The sequence below is a fragment of the Amblyraja radiata genome, chromosome 4 (genome assembly GCF_010909765.2).
Source record: "Amblyraja radiata isolate CabotCenter1 chromosome 4, sAmbRad1.1.pri, whole genome shotgun sequence".
NCBI lineage: Eukaryota > Metazoa > Chordata > Chondrichthyes > Rajiformes > Rajidae > Amblyraja > Amblyraja radiata.
In genome coordinates, this window is record NC_045959.1 from 91825680 (window position 1) to 91846386 (window position 20707).

Sequence of the window (20707 nt, forward strand, 5' to 3'; positions counted from 1 at the left end):
CGGAAGAAAAAGTGAACAGTGTTGTGTATTTTGTATTAATTCAGCTAGGCTCCCTTGCAAAAAAGCAGTAGAATTTATGTTAACATGTAGTTCCTTGTAAATAATGATACTATTTATACAGTGGCATATTTTCATATTGAGTACAGAATGCTCCAGTTTATTCGACACATCCCGGAACCAGCAAATCCGCCTGACGATCGGAAAGAAGAAATTACAGATTTAACTCCATGGAGAACATGGATACTGCATGAAAGAAAGAAATCTTATTGCTTGCTGCTGTATAATGAGAGGAGATTTGGGAAAAAACATGCTTGACAGAAAAGTGTCATTACTCTTGCAGCTTGAAAACAGGCACTTCTGCCCAATGAGTCAACGCAGCTACCTAGTGAATCCTACATTCAGCCCATTTTATTCTTCCCACATTTCCATAAAATCCCGCCAGATTCTTCCATTCTCCATGTCCTAAGGGGTATTTACAGTGGGCAAATAGCCTACTTTAAACTTTAGACATACAGCGTGGAAACAGGTACTTCTGCCCACTGCGTCTGCGCCAACCAACGATCACCCCGTACACTAGCATTATCTTACACACAATGGACAAATTACAATTTTTACCAAAGCCAATTAACATACAAACCTGTAAGTCTTTGGAGTGACGGAGAAAACTGGAGCAACCAGGGAAAACCCACACAATCACAGGGAGAACGTACAAATTCCGTACAGACATTACCTGTGGTCAGGATTGAACCTGGGTCTCTGGCGCCGTAACGCAGTAAACCTAATGCTGAGCCACTGTGCCGCCTCATGTCTTTGGATATATGAGGAGGCTGGGATACGGGAGGAAACTAGAGCAACAGGAGGAAACCCACGCAGCAGTCACAGACAGAACTTACAAATTCCATACATATAGCAACAGAGGTCAGGATTGAACCAAGGTCACTGGAACTGTGAGGTATCAGCACTAATAGTTGTGCCAGTGTGCCACACATTATGTGCATCCACCAATAACTGTTACTGTCTGTTTAAAGAATCCATTGGTTCTCCATCCAGCTGTAATTTCTAAAAAAAAGGAAACATTTTGATTTGCATGAAAATGTTTTAAAGATATTTAGTGATTAAACATTTACATAAATTTACATTTAAACAATCAAAATCCCCTTGAATTCAGCCAGGTATCCAGAGATATATAATGGGAAAGTGTACTGGAATTATTGGAATAACAAGAGGAACATTGAAGAATGAGTCAAGTGTGTCATGTTCACATACATTTAATAGTTGGTGCAAACATAATTTGGTGAAAACCAGTAGTTGCACCAAACTGTAGGAATTGTAGGACGCCTTCCAGAGGTGCCGCTGGGAAGTCGAGGCCAGAGCTTCGCGGGTCCAAGCCTCGCAGGCCGGAGGTAAGGCCTAATGAGGTAACGAAGCCCATGGCCAACGGCCCCTGGTTCTGCGGATCCCGCGCCATGGAGGCTTCCGGAGAGGACCCGGCAGCGATGGTGGAGAAGTCAGTGTGGTGGTTGATGATGGCGCCGACTGACAGACAATGACGGACATGTGGAAGTGTGGACACCGCTGCCGGGAGAAGGAACAAAGGAGGACCCGGCGTGGGGGGACTGCCATGTGGGAGGTGGAAGAACAATGGACAATGGAGGACCTTATGTGGGAAGGGGGAGGGTGAGGGGAACAAAGGGGGACCTGGCGTGGGGGTACTTTGTAACTTTGTAAGCACCCTTCATGGGCAATTATTTGCATACCGTAGCCTTGCAAGCAAAGAATTTCACTGTGACTTGTCACATGTTACAATAATGTATTCAATTCTATTGTGCCTCATTGATAGAAAAGGGGAACGTGCAACCTTAATGAGGTTCTTACAGAGATTCTCTTACACACATGCTATAATTTTGTTTGGCGATCTTGCCGGAACTGCTAAAATAGAACATATGATGTTCCTATTGAATTAACTGGATTTTCATGGATCTCCTGTTGAAAATGGATCACTGTTGAAATTGTGGAAGGATATGTCGAGATTTTTAAAGCACCTGAACAGCAGACATACTTTATTCGTGTGCTGCAATGGCAAGTCAAATTTCACTACACCAATTGGTGTATGTGATAATAAATGTCCTTTGTATCCTTTGTATCCTTTGTATGCAAAACAACTGGCTATTTTGGGGCAGTAGACATAGTCCTATATAAATTTAGATGGAAGTGCAGAGTCATCAACCTTGAACAGCCTCCTTCAGTTATTCGTAACTGCAACTGAAACTCATGTCTGTCAAAATAGAGTTGGGTCAATATAGAAAAGGTGAGTTTGATTCTGCCAAGGACAAACAAAATTGAGTGCAAATCTGAAGCTAATTCATTGATCTGTAGAAGCTAAATCCCAGAAAGCTGTAGAGCACTGTCCAATTTAAAATGAAAATTTAAAATGAAATTGCAGATGCAGGGAATCTGAAATAACAGCAAAGAATGCTGGTACACTCAGTGAACAATTGACCAACAGAGCTCTGATGACACTTTCTCAATCTGAAACATATCTCATTTTCCTAATGCTGACTGATCTGCTGAGTATTCTCAGAATTTTACTATTCTCTGTCAGCCATCATTACCCAGTCCCAAGAATTTATATCTAGATGAAAAACCAAAGGTAGTTGGGCTCATTTTTATTAAAGCTACTCAAATTGAAAGTGACAAAATGAGATTGGCCATTTTACACATCATCGTATCATTTTCCATTGCCTGCAATAGACTGTAGAAACAGGTAGAATATTAAACAGGTGAGCATTCATACTACTTCACATCAGCCAGATGAGGTTAGAATGATCCTCTATGTGATGTATCTGAAGCAGACACTAAGAACATTTCCTCTTGCTGATCCTTAACATTGGCGCACCTCACAATTACATTTGCAGACACCCAATGACACAATTTCATCCAGCATTGAAAAGAAAACCCAACGTATGATGGGTTACTGCCCTGGAATATTGGCGATTTCCCTTTCCACCGATGCTACCTCACTTACTGAGTGTTTCCAGCATTTACCAATTTTGTATCGGGGAGACCTGCATTTGCTGTTCCTTCCCTACTGACTACTTCCTGTCAATAATGTCCGTAAATTTGTTTCAAGTATGTTTTTCATGCAGTATCCTCTCCCCAGTCTTTAGACTTTAGAGAAACAGCAAGGAAACTGGCCCTTCAGACCACAGTGTTCGCGCCAACGGTCCCGCCCCCATCCTCTCCCCAGTCCTGCCTCCATCCTCACTCCATTCCTGCCCCCAATCCATTTCCATTCCCCTATACCAGGAGTATCAAACTCATTTTAACTCATTTTCTCGGGGTATCTAAATCAAAATCTAAAGTTATTAGTTATTTAAGTTATGACATCGGATGGAAGCTGCATACCAAATCTCATTGCGCTTATGTGCAATGACAATAAAAGATATTATTATTATTATTATTATTATTATTTAGGTCACAGGCAAAATGCAAATTTATGTGCGCCGGATCGCGCTGTGCACGCGCGAGCGCAGTCCGATCCGGCACCGGGGAAACCATCCCGCAGCCCCTTCGCAGGAAGCATCTGGCCCGTGGGCCATGAGTTTGACACCCGTGCCCTATACGCTGGTTATATTTCTTCATCTCACGGTTTCCTTTATCTTGTGTCTGTACACTGTGGACGGCTTGATTGTAACCATGTATTGTGTTTCCGCTGACTGGATAGCACGCAACAAAAAGCTTTTCACTGTACCTCGGTACACGTGACAATAAACTCTGAACTAATTAGGCCCTTCTATCTTAATCCGCCGCCATGGTTTTGAAATGCTTTTGCTTCCATGACAGATGATTATTTTCTGCATTTCCTGTTATTCCACTTTTTCACCAACAGTAGTTTAGTTTAATTTAGAGTTACTGTGGGAAACAGGCCCTTCGGCCCATCGAGTCTGCACCGACCAGCGATCGTCGCACATAACACTATCCGACACGAGGGACGATTTTTACATTTATACCAAGCCAGTTAACCTACAAACCTATATGTCTTTGGAGGGTGGGCGGAAACTGAAGTTCTCGGAGAATACCCACGTAGGTCACGGGGAGAATGTACAAACTCCATACGGACAAGCACCCGTAGCCAGGATTGAACCTGGGTCTCTGACATTGTATGTGCTGTCAGGCAGCAATTCTACCGCTGCACCACATTGCCGACCGTAAAGTTTATTTTGTTTTCTTGAAATGAGAGCTGGGGCGATAAATGAACACGCCATGAGCACCTGATGGATTGGCTATATTGTCTTTTCTGCAGTTACATGTTCTTGATCAGTGTTTTCATTGTGAAATTATTCTGGACTGGTCTTTCTCTCTTACCTTAGGGGCCTTGGGATTGCTTACAGCAGATGACAATAGTACCAGCAGACTTGGAGGCAGAATCATGATATATTCTGCACACAATATATTCTGCACCTGACCTTCTCACACATCTAAATTTATCTTTTAAGATACGTTTGCAAAAATCACACGACATTAAAAGTTAAAAGGAATTCATCTTCAAGGAGCTACTTTTTCCATTTTTCCTCTTTAGGCAAGCCCAGTACTGCACAGAATATTGCAACATTGAACTTTGTTCCAGCTTCCCAGAAAACGGGCAATGCCCTGAAAGACACATTGTAGGTCATCAAAGAACAGCTGCACGGTGATAGAGTTTCTATTGATGTCTGCCACTACATTCAGCCTAGGGCCCTGGATGGCCATATGAGCATCATCGATCACACCTCCACCACTGTGAAGCCAGCAGTCTGGTGAGGTTATAGAGTCCTACCCTGCAGTTATTATGAGTTTGTCCTTTAGAAAAAAATGTTCTGGCAAAAACATTTTTTAAAGACTCCCTCTGGTCTGAAAACTGCTGTAACAAATAACCTCTCCCTCTGCAAAGATGTCAGAGTTCAATGGTATCATATTGACATGTGCAGGCAGAGTACCGCCAATACCACCAGACATCCCGCACCATCCCTGCCACTGCGCATTTTTCTTCATTAAGATGTGAAACCTAAAAGCAATCATCATTGCTGTAATCTGTCAACCACCAAAAGCTAATTGACATTTTCATTGTTAGTACAGATTTGAAAAAAGCAAGAATACACTTGCCCATTTAATTCACGCAAAAATAATTAACTGCAAGATTGGGGATAGCAAATCATTCACTGTATGAATGGATTTGCACTGACATTAATATTGCCATGCTACACAGTCACTACATGGGCTTCCAGACACTTGCTCTAAGAATTGAGTTTTCAGAAAGATTTCACAGCGGTGTGACTGGAGAGGAATTGATGCAAAGGGATAAATACAATCAATGGAAAGATATTGGGGGTAAATTTCACACAAGTACAAATTTGATCTCATAAACGGAACTGTATTCTTTGATATTCAAGCCCATTCATCTCCTCATTCGGCGCTGAATTTTAATTCAGGACCAAAAAATACCGAGTTATGCCCCTGTCCCACTTAGGAAACCTGAACGGAAACCTCTGGTGACCTTGCGCCCCACCCAAGGTTTCCATGAGTTGCCAGAGGTTTTGGTCACTCGCCTGGAAAGCTCCGACTGAGAGCGGTGAAGCTGCATCTAACTGAACCAAAGATGCCTACAGAATCATTTGCTACCTGACCGCATACACACACACTAGCAGACACCACAAACAGCCACACACACACACACACACACACACAAACACACAAATCGCAGAAGGTTAGGTCCAGGAACAGCAAAGGATGCTGTCTGCGCGATGAAGAGGAGTAAACAGCTTGGCCACAAGAGCACGGTAAGTCCCCTTTAAAGAGCGCTGGAGAGGGAAGAATGGAAAGAAGGGTAGATAAGGACCAGAAAAGGGACGGAGAAGGACAGACAAATGGGAGAGAAGGGAGAGAGAAGTGGAGATAAAGTGGGTATAGAGAAGGAGAGAGCAGGCGCCCTTGTCCCTCTCCGTTCTGCTTTCTCTCCTCTCATTTTTTCCTTTTTTTGAGTGGAGATTCGTTTTTACCTTTTTAAGAGTTTAATAAAGTTAGCGTGCCATTTTACCTTCCGACGGATCTTCTAGGTCCTGAAAACCAAGATCCTATAGGATCTTTGCTGAAAACTCCAATGAGCCAATAAAAATGGCTGGTCAGCGAAGGAGATTGCCTTCGACTGCCTGTAACTAAATAGCCACCCCACTCCACTGGCTTCGACCAAACGGCAACCTATTTTTAGTCGATTATTGTTAAAATAATCGCAGGAACATAGAAGAAGCCTCGACTACGCGGAAACCACTTTAGACCGTTGGGGAGAGTGACCAAAACCTCCGGGAACCTCACGGAAATCTTGGGTGGGGCGCAAGGTCACCAGAGGTTTCCGTTCAGGTTTCCTAAGTGGGACAGGGGCTTAACTGTGACAAATCTAAAAAAAAATGGATGGCTGCTTTCTACAGTAAATTGTCATCATATTTGGCACTTGGCTAAAGGAACATTGCTGAGAACATCAGCAAATGAAGAAATAAACTGAATATCTCATATCACAGCCATCAACTCTGATGTACTGCCACGTCAAACAATCTATATTACTAAAAGTCTGTTCTTGATCGGTTTTGGCTTTCTGTGCTGCGATTTCCGAGAGTACGCCGCCACCTATGGCTGTCATTTTTGGCCACCTCGCTCAGAGCCCCCCTCCGCCGCATGTGTGCCAAGGATTTTTCCTGTCGATGAAAATTGACAGAGATATTAACGTTTTTACAAAATTCCCCATTCTCTCTGCTGCCCCTGCTGGAGGGAGGGGGAGGGCCTATAAAACCAGGCAGTGGTGTGCCTCAATCAGTCTCTGCAAGTGGTGTGCCTCAATCAGAGCTCTGAATGACACTGACAAATGTCTACAGCACTGTGAGTACCCTTAATTTGGTTTGAAAATGAAAATATGGTTAGAGGTAAAAAAGCACTGCCTGCAAATGGTTGTTTGGGTTGAAGTAAAAGGGCACTCTCTCCCCCCCCCCCCTCTCCTCTCCCCCCTCCCTCTCCTATGCCCCCCCCCCCTCCTCTCCCCCCCTCTCACCTCCCCCCTCTCCTCCTCTCCCCCCTCTCCTCCTCTCCCCCCTCTCCCCCTCTCCTCCTCTCCCCCCTCCCCCCTCTCCTCCTCTCCCCCTCTCCTCTCCCCCTCTCTCCTCTCCCCCCTCTCCTCTCCCCCCTCTCCTCTCCCCCCTCTCCTCTCCCCCCCTGTCCTCTCCTCCCCCCCTCTCCTCTCCTCCCCCACTCTCCTCTCCCCCCTCTCCTCTCCCCCCCTCTCCTCTCCCCTCCCCCCCTCCTCTCCCCCCCCCTCACACCCCCTCTCCTCTCCCCCCTCCTCTCCCCCCCTCTCCACTCCCCCCCTCCTCCCCCCCTCTCCTCCCCCTCCTCTCCCCCCCCCTCTCTCTCTCTCCCCTCTTTTTCTCCCCCTCTTCCACTCCATCCCCTCCCCCACCGTCCCTCCCCTAAACCCCCCTCCCCTCCACACACCCCTACCCCCTTCCCTCCACCCTTCCTCCCCCTCCCTGCTCCCCACCTCTCCCCCGCCCCTCATCCCACCCCCCTCAGCACTCCCTCTCTCCTCCCCCTCTCTCCTCCCCCTCTCTCCTCCCCCTCTCTCCCCCCCCTTTTCCCCCCCTCTCTACCCCCCCTCTCTCTCTCTCTCCCCTCCTCCCCTCCATTAGCGTGAGTGCGGGGGGGGGGGGGTAGTTAAATGACGCTGCATGCCGCCTCCCCCCCCATGACCGCACGTTGGGGGGACAGACCCAACGGGTCTGCACTTGGTCTAGTAATAACTAAAAGGCAACAACTTTTTATCTTAACTGTGGCTGACAATTAGATATGTACCCAGGAAAAAAAATATTAACTTTGCAAACACGATATTATCTGTTGACTTGTTTACTTGGTGACTACAGTTAAATCTGGCAGCCATCTACATTGGTGTTACCAATTACAATGAGTCAGAGAATTAATAAAGAAATATAATAACATATTTATAGTTGATATCATGAGGAAAGTTAATTACTTGTGTGGCACAGTAGTGCAGTTGATAGAGCTGCTGCCTTGCACTGCCAGAGACCTCGGTTCAATCCTGACCTCGGCTGCTGTCTGTGTGGTTTGCCTGCTCTCCCTGTAACCGCTCTGGTTTCCTCCAACATCCCACAGACATGTGGGTTTGCAGATTAGTCTCTGGAAATTGCTCCTAATGTGTAGGGAATGAGTGAGAAAGTGGGATAACAAAAAAAGTGTGAATGGGTGATCATGATCCAATGGGCAAAAGAGCCCTTTTCCATAAAGTGCATTAAACTAAAGTAAACTAATTCTTAGGAAATATTTTTACCGGAGAAATCTGGCTAAAAAGCAGTTATTCAGGATACCTCCATTGTTAAAGGTAGCAGGATGGAAGAATGAGATGCCAAGCTTAAGAAGGACTAGTTTTGATTGTCCCTAAAAACATGAGTGGGGAGCAGGATGGAAGCTTAACCTCAACTTTAAGATGCCCGCTCACATGTAGGATTCCTGAATCCATTCAATGCCATCATAGTTGCACTCCGTTGGAGCAGAGATTGATGAGCATAATTTAATGGCAGCCTGCAGCACCCAGAGGGGAAGTCTGTTACTGTTGCAGAAATGGTTAAGAGTCATCAGATAACTTGGTCTAATACGAAGAAGGTGTAAACATAGCAGAAGGAAAGAGACAGAGGACTAGCCAGTTTCATATGATGCATCAAAAGCTTCGGTGGAGAGGGATGGAAATCCAAAGCATTAGGTATTGTCGCAGTGTGATGAAAAATAAGAAGGGAAAGACGCTGGAATAAATTTCCTGTCCAATACCAGTTGGAAAAGCAATATATTGAAGCGAGACCAGGCAGATTGAGTAAGGTAATTTTTGTCTATATACTTATAAAACTCTGATCTTGGATGTGTGTGTGCGTGTGCGTGTGCGTGTGCATAAAATCATACTGCTCGAAAAAACAATGCTCTAACGGTAACATTTTTAGATATTCTGATAGAGATTAATGACGTGGTCAAAAATCGCCTTATCTGAAAATTTCATGCATTATTTTTCGAGTTATTTATGAAAATGTCCACAAATGTGCAGAAACTTGTGAAAAAAGTAACAGTTATTTCCCTGTGCCTACAGCTGTGACATGACTATGGGATTGTAGCTCTGCTCGCAACATTGTTGCTATCCAAGTACAGTGAGTTCTGCTCGCCCTAGCAAGTGCAAATGCATTATTTTTAAGTTTAAAAATTAGGGAAGGTGCATACGTCACAATGAGCAGCCCCAGCGAAGTTTTCGGCTTTGCGTGAGTGGTGGAATATTGCATTGGGGAATGGGTTGCGTTGGGGGACCAGGCCTCTTGTGGGGGCTATGGCTGAGTGGTGTTGGGGGACCAGGCATCCTGTGTGACAGGGACCCAATGGGTCCCACTTGGCCTAGATAAAATGGAATGAAAACTTGTGCAATCTGTGTTCCTGGCTTAGCTAACAAAAACAGCTCCTGGTGCTGGGAGGAGAGCTGACACTCACTAAAAAGCCCGCGAATGAACCCCCGCAGTCACGTGACCGAGCCAACCAATGACGAGGGTTCTGACCTCCCCACCCCACCACTAGGTGCTGCTACAGGACACCCTCCCACCCCCAGAACCAGAGGAAAGAAACGAGCGGGAGTCCGAATCAGGCAGCCAGACCAAGTGGAGCCAGGAGGAACTGGCATAACCGGCGCAACAGGCATAACAGGCGGAACAGGTATAACAGGCGGAACATTCACACAGGCGGAACATTCACAACTGGTGGAACAGGCACAACAGGTGCAATCTGCTAAAGTGGCATGGCCAGCGGACGACTTCTACGCCGGGGTTGGGCAACCACCACCGGGCTGTCGACGTCCAGATGGGCGGGATTGAGGCAGGCCACGGAAACGATCTCCTCACGACCCGCGACATCCAACACAAAAGTCGCAATGCCGGGCCGCAACACCCAGAAAGGCCCCTCATAAGGCCGCTGCAGCAGTACCCGGACGTGGCGCCGATGGACGAGAAGCCAAAGCAAAGAAGTCGAAGCCAAATTACCGAATGGAAATGAGGCTGAAAAGCCAATTAACCGAAAGAGTACGAAGATGAAACGCCTACTAACTGAAAGGATGGGGCGCCTAAATGCAAATTAACCGAAAGGGCGGGACGCCTAAAAGCCAACAAACAGAAAAGCTGTGTAACCTAAAAGCAAACTTACCGAATGGCCGCTCTGTCGAAACGCCACCTACCCGAAAGGTGGCGTCGCCCACAAGACAACTGACCTACAGCCGCTCAACAGAAAAATCCAATAACGGACATGAAGTTGCCAGAGGGTGGAACTTTTCAGCGATTGGTCCAGATCCCTGCGTCCATCACATCACTGTGATGGACACAGGCCGCTTTAAACTTGGTGCTTGGCACCCAAGCACTAAGTTTAAAGCGGCCGAAGGTGTGCATTCCCAGGAGGGAAAAGGCCCGCGATAAATCGTTGCCCAGCAGTGGCTGGGAAACGTCCGCGATGGTGAAGGGCCACGAGTAACGTCGAGAGTTGACGATGAGGGAAACATTCTGAGTAGCATAGGTGCGGATGGGGCTGCCGTTGATGGCGGTCAGGGTGGGGCCACGCTTACCAACACGAGTATCGAGCCCGGACGGAGGTAAGATGCTCAGCTCAGCCCCAGTGTCCATGAGAAATCAGAGCCCGGAATGGCGATCCCAGATGTAGAGGCGATGTTTCTATCCTCTACTGGTGATCGGCCGAAGCATTTCCCGGAGTCGAGCAGGGGCACGGCATCAGCGGGCCGCCGCACCCCAGCATCGGTGGTAATAACACCATTGGTACTTGTGGCGATACACAGCGTTTGACAGCGGTGCAGCGATGTTGGCCGAGGGTGGTGTGGAGGCGCGGACACCCGGCTGATGGAAACACCGACCTGCTGTTTTGCTAGCCACAGCTCGTCCGCCCTTTCAGCAAGCTGCAGGGGGTCAGCGAAGTCGGGCTCGGAGAGGAGCAGGCGGATGTCGTCGGGCATCTACTCATGGAAAGCCTGCTCGAATAAAAGACAAGGCTGGTGGCCGTCCATGAGCGCGAGCATCTCCCTTGTCAAAACAGACGGCTTACGATCGCCGAGGCTGTCCATATGCAAAAGCCGAGCCCGCGATCGCAGCGACTGAGTCCGATGGTGCGTAGTTGCAGTGCCTTGAGACCTTCATACATGTGAAAGGTGGGCAGATTCTGCAGGTAAGTCAGCAACCGGGTGGCAGTCTCCTGGCTTAGCACACCCACCATGTAGAAATAGCGTGATCTGGCAGAGCTCGAACTGGGCCTCGATGTGCTTGAACCACGCCTGAGGCAGAAACGCCCAGAAAATGTGCAGTTTAAGTGCAACCGCATTCTGATGGGTAGGGTGGCATCGAGGTTCTCGGTGGTGTTCATGACGAAAATCCAAAAAATGTTCAGATCATCGAGCTCACCAGTGAAGCGAGACCAGTTAGGTTGAGTAAAGTCATTTTTATTAACAATAAAAACGGAACGAAAACTCGTGCAATTCGCATGCCTGGCTTAGCTAACAAAAACAGCTCCTGTTGCTGGGATGAGCACTGACGAACTAACTAAAAAGCCCGTGATCGAACCGCCGTGGTCACGTGACCAAGCCGACCAATGATGAGGGTTCGGACCTCCCCACCCCACAACTAGGTGCCGCTACTAATATACAATGCATACAATGCTCTGATGTAGTATCACCAATGGCTTTTAACATTGTAGCAAAAATTCCCCACTTTCATTCTCCATCCCCTGTATTATAAATCAAATATACTTTTCTTCCTAAATATTGGTTATATCTGCATGAAGAAGGAATCCAGAAAACGTTTGCATCTGCCTCATAATTTACCATTTTGTCTTTGTATTTAGTGACATTATACCCGATCTCTTTATTTAAATAGTAGTAGGCCCCCCTGGGTCATGACTGACCATGGGTGATGCATCCTAGTTTGTCAGATGCAAGCCTGGGCGATGTCATATGGAGGACAGGCTGTTGCCCATGCAGCACGTCCCCCCTCTCCACGTCGCTGATCGATCCAAAGGAACAGCAGGGCCATTACAGTTTGGCACCAGCGCCGCCGCAGGAGCTGCCAGATCGAGGTTGTAGACAACAACGAACTGCCTTCGGGACTCCAACTCCGGATTTTCTTGAGGTTTACCCCTGGAGCCTTTATCATGACTGGATATTGCCACAAGGCAGTGGAGGTTTTAAATCAGAGTTTTCCCTTTCCTAGATGGACTGCCTTCCCAGGCTGACGAGCCCCATCAGCCCAACAATCGTGGGGGCGGGAGCGTCTACCTTCCCGTGCAGGTCTATAGCACCTGCCCACTTTATTAATATAAAATGTAAATAGTTGAGAACCTACCATTTCATTCCTGTGGCATTATACTCGTAACAACTGTCCACCTAAAAATAACCCATTTACAGTATCAGTTTTCTGTCATTTATGAGATAGGCCGTCCTCTGCCAATGCTAATTTATTACCTCAATGCTGTGAGCATATGCAGGGGATTTTGTCTATCAGGTTTGCCAGGGGATTGGATGGTAAAGGGCCAGTCCCACTAACGCGACTTTTCAGCGACTGTCTTCGACCTTCAAGCTCGTGGGCACTCGCCTGAAAAACCTCGAGCTGGATCGACCGTCAGCGATGAAACCATGAGCCGGATTGACCATCTGCACACACACACACACACACAAACACATCGCAAAGGCGGGGGCCAGGGAAAGTGGGGGAGCGCTGTCTGAAATCCACACCCGCGATGAACATGAAGGTAAAAGACGGCTGACAGTTATGGTAAGTCCTTTAGAGAGCGCAGAGAGGGCGGGGGGGGGGGGAGGGGAAAGAGGGGGAGAGAGGGGGAGATAGGGGGAGAGAGGGGGAGAGAGGGGGAGAGAAGAAGTGGAGGAGTGGAGACACTTTTAAGAAGCCAGACAACTTTTAATAAAGTTTAGCGGGCATTTAACATTACTGGTCGGTTTACTTACCTTTTTTTCTCAACGAGCTTTACCTTCGACAACCCTCGATTACCTTCGATTGTCTTCAATTACCTACGAATAGCGTTATGACCTACCTCAAGTAAACCTATGAGTAAAAAAAAATCAATTTTTTTCCATGGCGACCATTTTTTACTCGCGGGCATTTTTCAGCTTGCTGAAAAAAACCCGCGACCTAACTGAGGCCTCGAGTACGCGGGGACTACTCTCGAGCATGAAGTAGAGTTACAAAGACGTCCTAGGACCTCATGCCGACCATGCTGCGAGTATTAGTCGAGGGCAAACTATTCTAAAGTTGCGAATTAGGTCCCTGCAGTGGGACAGGCCCTTTATTGTTTACTGCAAAATGATTGTCTTTGGATTGTCACCTTGTCGTGGTGGAGAAGCTTGTGTAGTCCTGAGATCCTGAGAGTGATGCCGTCAGGAGCTATGCTACTGGAAGGGCCACCCTTGGCGGTAAGGTCGAGGGGGAGGTCCCAGACAAAGAGCAATCCAACGGTGGAACAGGCAGAGGATGATGGCTGACTTAAGTGGAGCGTCACACTGACTGGGTAGGTGGATGAAGGCTGCTGCAGAAAAGGGTCCCCGGTCATCTTGGACTCCATGCCATTAGATCCTGACCCAGTTCCTGACCCAGATCTGTGGTGGCTGTCTGTGAGGCCGCTAGGAGGGGGGCGAGGACGCGACTCAGAGAATAGTCGCATCCTCGCCAGGAAGTGACTGGGAAATGGTTTCCCTCTTACCCTACCCCCTCCCCCACATAGAAAAACTAAAGAAACCTCCATTTCGTTGCACTGAAAAGTGCAATGACAATAAATTGAATCAAATCAAAAAGAATTGTGTGGTGGCTGTCTGTGCACCAGTTTCCACACATTAAACAAAGTTACAAGATACAAGAGATACAAGAGATACAAGAGCCATTTATTTGTCACATGTACCAATTGGTACAGTGAAATGTGTGGTCACCTTACAGCCATACAAATAAAAAAGAGCACAGACCACTATAGTCTTTAACATAGACATAGAATGAAAGTTTCCCACTGTGAGGGAAGGCACCAAAATTCAGTCATCCTCCTCTGTTGTCCTCTGTTGTTCACCCGTGGACGGGGGCCTCCTGAATCTCTCGCTGTCGCCGCTACGGGCGGCCCGATGTTCAGGCCCGCTCGCCGGATGATGGAACTCTGACGTCGGAATGGGAGCACAACCTCAGCCGCTCTGGGCGGAGATTCACGCTGGCGGCCCTCGGCAAAAGGACCCAGGACTCCGCGATGTTGAGGTCAGCGCCCCCTGCGCTGGACGCTCTACAAACCCCAGCTCCGCGATGTTGAAGCAGCAGGCCCAACACTCCGGAGCTTCAAATGGCCATCCAGGTAAGGCATCGCCCGCTCCGCGGTGAATCCAGTGCTGCGCCGCCGCTGAAGCTTTGGCCGGTCCCCGGCAGGAGAGGCCGCGCCAATCCAGTTGGTAGGCCGCGAGGAAGGGGGCGAGGACGCGACTCGGAGATTAGTCGCATCCTCGCCAGGAAGTGACTGGGAAATGGTTTCCCTCTTACCCTACCCCCTCCCCCACATAGAAAAACTAAAGAAACCTCCAAAATTTACTTTTAAAACTGACTAAAATTTTTTAAAAAGATAGAAGTACAGACAGACTGTAGGCAGAGGCTGCCATCAATGCGGCGCCCTCCCAAAAGAGGACAGTCATACTCGTTTCGAGTGACCGCCGATGATGACTGAAAAATGAATTGAATACAAAACCTGCAAAGTGTTTCTTCAATTGGTGAGTACATTGTGAAATACATTGTTGTCTGAAGAAGGGTTTCGGCCCGAAACGTCGCCTATTTCCTTCGCTCCATAGATGCTGCTGCACCCGCTGAGTTTCCCCAGCAATTTTGTGTACCTTTGTGAAATACATTGTTGAGTATTGATCTTTTTCGAGGTAGGTTGATAATGCTTTAGAAGCAGATTTACGAGGCTAACACATGGGAATCAGTGGGATGGTAATAGGAATGTGTGAGAAAACACATAGCAGGGAAATTGGAGGAGATTGTTATTATTTGTTGTGCTAGTACAGATGTAACAGATTGAATGGCATTCTGTGTCAAAGAAAATATAGAATAGGAGCGTTGGCTTGTGAGAAAATATAGATATGCTAGGCCCATATCTGCTATAATTTGATTGAAACTGGAATCTAGAATAAGGGAACACAGTTTAAAACTGAGGTACCACCCATTTAAGAGAGGTAAGACATTATTTTTCCCCTCTCAGAAAGTCATGGCACTTTGGACCATAGAAGCAGTACTTAAACATTTTTAAGTACAAAGATACAGGTACTTGATAAAAAAAAGGATGGAAGGTTATCAGAGTAAAAGGGAATGCAAAGTTCAATGTAAATCAAATCAGCCGTAATCTTTTTAAGTGGAGGAACAGGTTTGAGGAATTGAATGGCCCACTGCTGCTATTGATTTATATGGTTATACATGCTGGAAATCTGTGATAAAAACAGAACAAGTTGGGGATTTGCAGCAAATCTAAGAGCACTTGTGAAGAGAGTAACAGAATTAAAATATAGGGGGCAACGTTAAAGAAACTTGAAAATCATATGGAAATTGAACATGTGGTTAACTCATTGTTAGGCATGTCTATCTGAATGTAGGAGGTAACTAGTGCATGGAGCAGTCTATCTCCATGGTCTTTCAGGAGGTTGTGGGGAGGGAAGAATCTCTCAACTCCATTCTGGAGTTTGTGCTCAATTGCAATGCAATCACTCAACCCCAAATTATTTAGCTCACAGCTGCCATGTGGTTAACAGTGTTGTGTAGGAAGGCAATGCAGATGCTGGTTTATACTGAAGATAGACTTAAAATGTGGTCGTAACTCAGTGGGTCAGGCAGCATTTCAGGAGAAGACATCATCATTTCTCCAAAGATACTGCCTGACCCGTTGAATTACTCCAACTATTTGTGTCTATGTGGTCAACACTTCCACTGCAGGAGGATATAAATAGTTTGGTCAGTTGAGGAATGTATAAAATTGTATTTATTTTAAGAATATGTAAGCTAATGCATTTGAGGAGATTCAACATTATGAATGGGAGGAAATTTGGAAGGTTGAAGGTACCTCTACAGGTTCTTAAATGTAGCAACTCAATTAGATGGCTCGAAAGGCGTATTGGAATGTGCCTGGTTATCCTGCATACATCCAGTGAGATTTGGCGACACACTGGTTAATGCCTTTACTAAAGTAGCATCCAAATACAGTTTGCACACCATCCCTTAAAAGAACACCATGGTACTGAAATAAGCTGCTTAGATACTTAAACCCTAAGGCTTAATGTGTTGAATCTTAATTTCAATGCAGTGAGAAAGTAGAGGGAAACCAAAGCTTTTCCAAATCCAATTAAACATCAAGGCCTATACAGAAACTTCCTATCAGTATTTCCATTACTCTGTGAGATTCAGGCAATTGCCAACATACTTCCCTCTTTTAAAAAAATCTCCCACTGTTGTTCCTCCCTTGATTCAATAGTTCTTCAGCAACATAATCATTTTTTTTTATCAGCACCAAATCGTACGATACGATACAACTTTATTCATCCCCGCAGGGAAATTGGTCTGCTGACAGTCCTTGTGACTTTTAATTTCAAGTTTTTGTGTTCCTCCAAGGTACACAAAAACTTGAAATTAAAGGTGAAAACAAAAAGAAAAAGACAAGCGACTGTTGGCTGGCTGCTGTGTGCACAGCACCTTCACCGGAACAAACAAACAAACAAACAAACACAGACTTATTTTCTGGGCAGAGGATTCTAAACTAGAGTGCCCCCCCCTCCCCGGGTCTCCCACCGTCATTCATAGCAGTCCCCCCGCACCGGGTCCCCATTGTTTTTCACAGTGGTCCCCGCATGCCCGGTCATCCAATGTCTTCCCCTCCCCCCTCACGCTCATCGACCACGAGGCTCCACCGCCACCGAAGCTCCCGTTGCCGCCGAGGCACATGTTGCCGCCGAGGCTCCCACCGTCACAACCGCTGAGGCTCCTTCGGCCCAGATAGGCCTCGCCGCCTGACTTCACCGTAGTCCCCTGGGAGGACTGTAGAGCTTGTCGGGCCTACCGGGATGCGTTTCGGTCTCAGATCGTCGTTCTGGTCATCAGTGGTGTGGTTATTCGGCGGGTGGATTGGGCCCACGTGCTTCTTCTGGGCACTCCCACCATGCACATGGCTCCCTGGGACCTATAGATCTATGTCTGTCCTTGAAGAAATAAAGCATATTTGTTTTCCCAACTTATGGTTTCATTCCTCACCAACAGAGCTACCCCACCCCCTCTGCCCACCTGTCTGACTTTTCGATAGGAGGTATACCCTTGAATATTCAGTTCCCAGCCCTGGCCCTCTTGCAGCCATGTTTCTGTAATTCCCACAACATCATACATGCCAATTTCTAACTGAGTCTCAAACTCGTCCACTTTATTTCTTATACTTCGCGCAATAATATATAACACTTTGACTTTGGTATTCAACTCCCCTCTCATACCAATCACAACTGGCCCTGACCTTACTCTCTTATGAATGAATGAATGAATGAATGAATGAATGAATGAATGAATGAATTCTCGAACTTTCCTCCCCATTAAAACGGGTGTCTTTTGTAACTTTTCCTGTACTCACTTCACCTTTAACTCCATCTTTATATTCCCAATTTGTCAATCCCTCCCCCCCATTATTTAGTTTAAACCCGCACGTGTAGCCCTAGCAAACCTGCCTGCCAGAACGTCGGTCCCCCTCCAGTTAAGGTGTAACCCGTCCCTTTTGTACAGGTCACCCCTACCCCAGAAGAGATCCCAGTGGTCTATAAATCTAAATCCTTGCTCCCTGCACCAGCCCCTCAGCCACACATTAAGACCCCCTATCTCCCTGTTCCTGTCCTCACTAACATGAGGTACTGGAAGTAGTCCAGAGATAACCACCCTAGACGTCCTGCTTTTCAGTCTGCTTCCCAACTCTCTAAACTCGCGTTGCAGAACCTCCTTCCTCTTCTTCCCAATGTAATTTGTGCCTACATGCACAACTACTGCCAGCTGTTCACCTTCCCTCTTGAGGATGTTCTGAATTTGGTTTGTTATATCTTGAACCCTAGCACCTGTGAGGCAACAGACCATCCTTGAGCCTCGGTTGCTGCCACAGAATCTCCAGTCCGCACCTCGGGCAATGGAATCACCCACCACTGTGGCTCTGCCCGATGTCGGTCTCGCTGGTCCAGTCTCATCTCTAGGATTGGAGCCACCAACCTGTCCGCTGCTTGGACTGGAAGTGTCGTCTCCCCTGACAGCTCCCAAGAGGGCGCACCTGCAGGTTTGTCGGTTAATTGGCCTGCGTCCATTGCCCCTAATGTGTGGTTACAAAAATGGGATAACATAAAACTAATGTGAATGGGTGACCGATGGTGTGTGTAGTCAGTGGGCCGAAAGGCCTATTACCATGCTTTATCACTAAACTAAACTAAACTAAATCAAACCTATAATGAATTTAAATTGTTTGAAATAACACAGTACAGGTTCCATCCGTTTAGATATGATTTCTGTTTTTGGCTCACATTGTGTATTAGGTGCCTATAAAAGCCTACTGTAGAACTTTGCATGATGATTAAAATCACAATGGCACACTCTGCTTATCTCGACATGCACATTGCATGTACAGTAATTTAGCGCTACAAGTAACCACAGGTACACTTTTCTTTGAAATTGTGCACATAAAGAACCCATAGCACCTGAAATATGAGTTTGAGTTTCTAATCTAAAGCTTTTAAACATACCATTTAAAGTTATCCAATTCCCAAATCCTTTCTGGAGAAAGGCCATTAGAAAAAAAATCCTGAAGCTTGAGAAAACACCTCAAAGGATGATTTTCAGTATGAAAAAGCTACTTTCTTAACTACTAAACCAGGTTCGCTTCTTAATAAACAGACACCACACAAACTGTTTGGTAGACCAGTTCAAAACTTTACTTAACATCGGCCGATGGAAGGGAGGGAGAATTCCAGTCAAGTGACCAATACAGACACTTGACCGTCTTCTGGCCACTTCTCTGAACAACAGAATTACATTGCCTTAAATAGGGTTTTTTTGTCCCCTTAGCACATTTCACAGACATTAGTCATGGTCAGAGGTACAGGAAAATGTTTCCACAGAATGCATCACATCAAAGGCCTTTTGTTTACATGTTACAAGATAACATTGGCCATTTGGTTTACGACATTTTATCTTTCTACTTCCCTGGTTCCTCTCTCGTCCTTCATAAACATTGGCCATTTGGATAATGCCATTTTATCTTCACAGAGATCACCCTAGCTCTTTCGCTGCTTCCTCGCTGTCATTTGGTCCCTCATAAACATTGGCCATTTGGTTTATGGCATCTTACTTCACAGATATGACTAGCTGTTTCTCGCTTCCTTTCTCGCCTCCTCCCCCATAACATTGGCCATTTGGTTTACGGCATCTTACTTCAAAGAGATCTCTCTAGCTTCTCCTCTCTGCTTGTCACTTGGGAGACAATGTTATAGGATTTATTATCTCACACACCGCAACCTAAGGCAAGCCTAATTTGACAATAAATATAAGCTGTAAGCTAGCCCAGAAGCCAATTTAATATCTTCTTATATTTTTAACTAAAATTCAGCTTCATCAAGTACATGAATCATTTTGCAGAAAGTGGTAAATACACAGATAACAGGTTATTCAGGATCTTCTGATCTAATAAGTGAACTTCAGGGTCAAAATGTATCTGAGATAGATGCAGCCTGTTCATCAGGTGAATTCACTGGAATGAGGATCTCAAAGCTGGAATACTGAAGGATCACTGGTGCTCTATAAGCTTAGAATTTGATACCAGTGTTGTGGATTTCATCTTCAAACATTCATTTTATCTGTCAAGCAAAGGCCGTGTTGTCGCATTGTAAGCAGTATTCAAGTACATGGACCATGTTTGCCTTCTTTGATCCTGAGGATATGGGAAGAGATCCAGGTTTTCCAAGGTCTCTCCAGAACTTCATTGCTGAGGTGCAGTATTGTATGACAAGGAGAGGTTGTTATAGAATATTCAGCGCAAAATCCATCATCCTGCACTTTCCAATAGGGAATTCAACTTGAAACGTGTCTTCTGCATGCACACATCTATCAGCATTATCTGTAACTCAATGAATACATTTGAGATGGGCTTCTTTCTGGGATGGAGATTAAATAAGATGAACCGATACAATTCATATTGTAGCTTAACCCTGCTCCAGTAGTGGGCTTATCATTGTTAAATGTAGACCACTCCTATAAACACATCATGTGTATAGTAAAGAAATAATGTCTATAAATTATGAAGCTAGAGACTTGCATGTTGAGTCCTTCTTCACTTGCTTCTGGCAAAGTAACATTGTGCGCTAAGAATATCCAGAAAAATGGGCGGCACAATGGTGCAGCGGGTAGAGCCACTGCCTCACAGTGTCAGAGACTCGGGTTTGACCTCGGGAGCTGACCGTGTGGGCTTCCTCCAGGTGCTCCAGTTGTGTCTTCCCATGTCTCAAGCATGTGCAAGTTTGTAGGTTAATTGGCCTCTGCAAATTGTCCCCTGTGTGTAGTGAGTGGAT

At 46.2% G+C, this 20707-nt stretch overlaps 1 long non-coding RNA gene across 1 annotated transcript; it reads right to left on the reverse strand.

The window, feature by feature from the left end:
- Nucleotides 1-10224: 10224 nt before the first annotated feature.
- LOC116971743 lies at nt 10225-14080 on the reverse strand. The gene is made up of 3 exons (XR_004411603.1): nt 13961-14080; nt 10955-10958; nt 10225-10235 (listed from the first exon to the last, which is right to left on the reverse strand). It is a non-coding gene; the product is annotated as an uncharacterized LOC116971743 (long non-coding RNA).
- Nucleotides 14081-20707: the final 6627 nt, after the last annotated feature.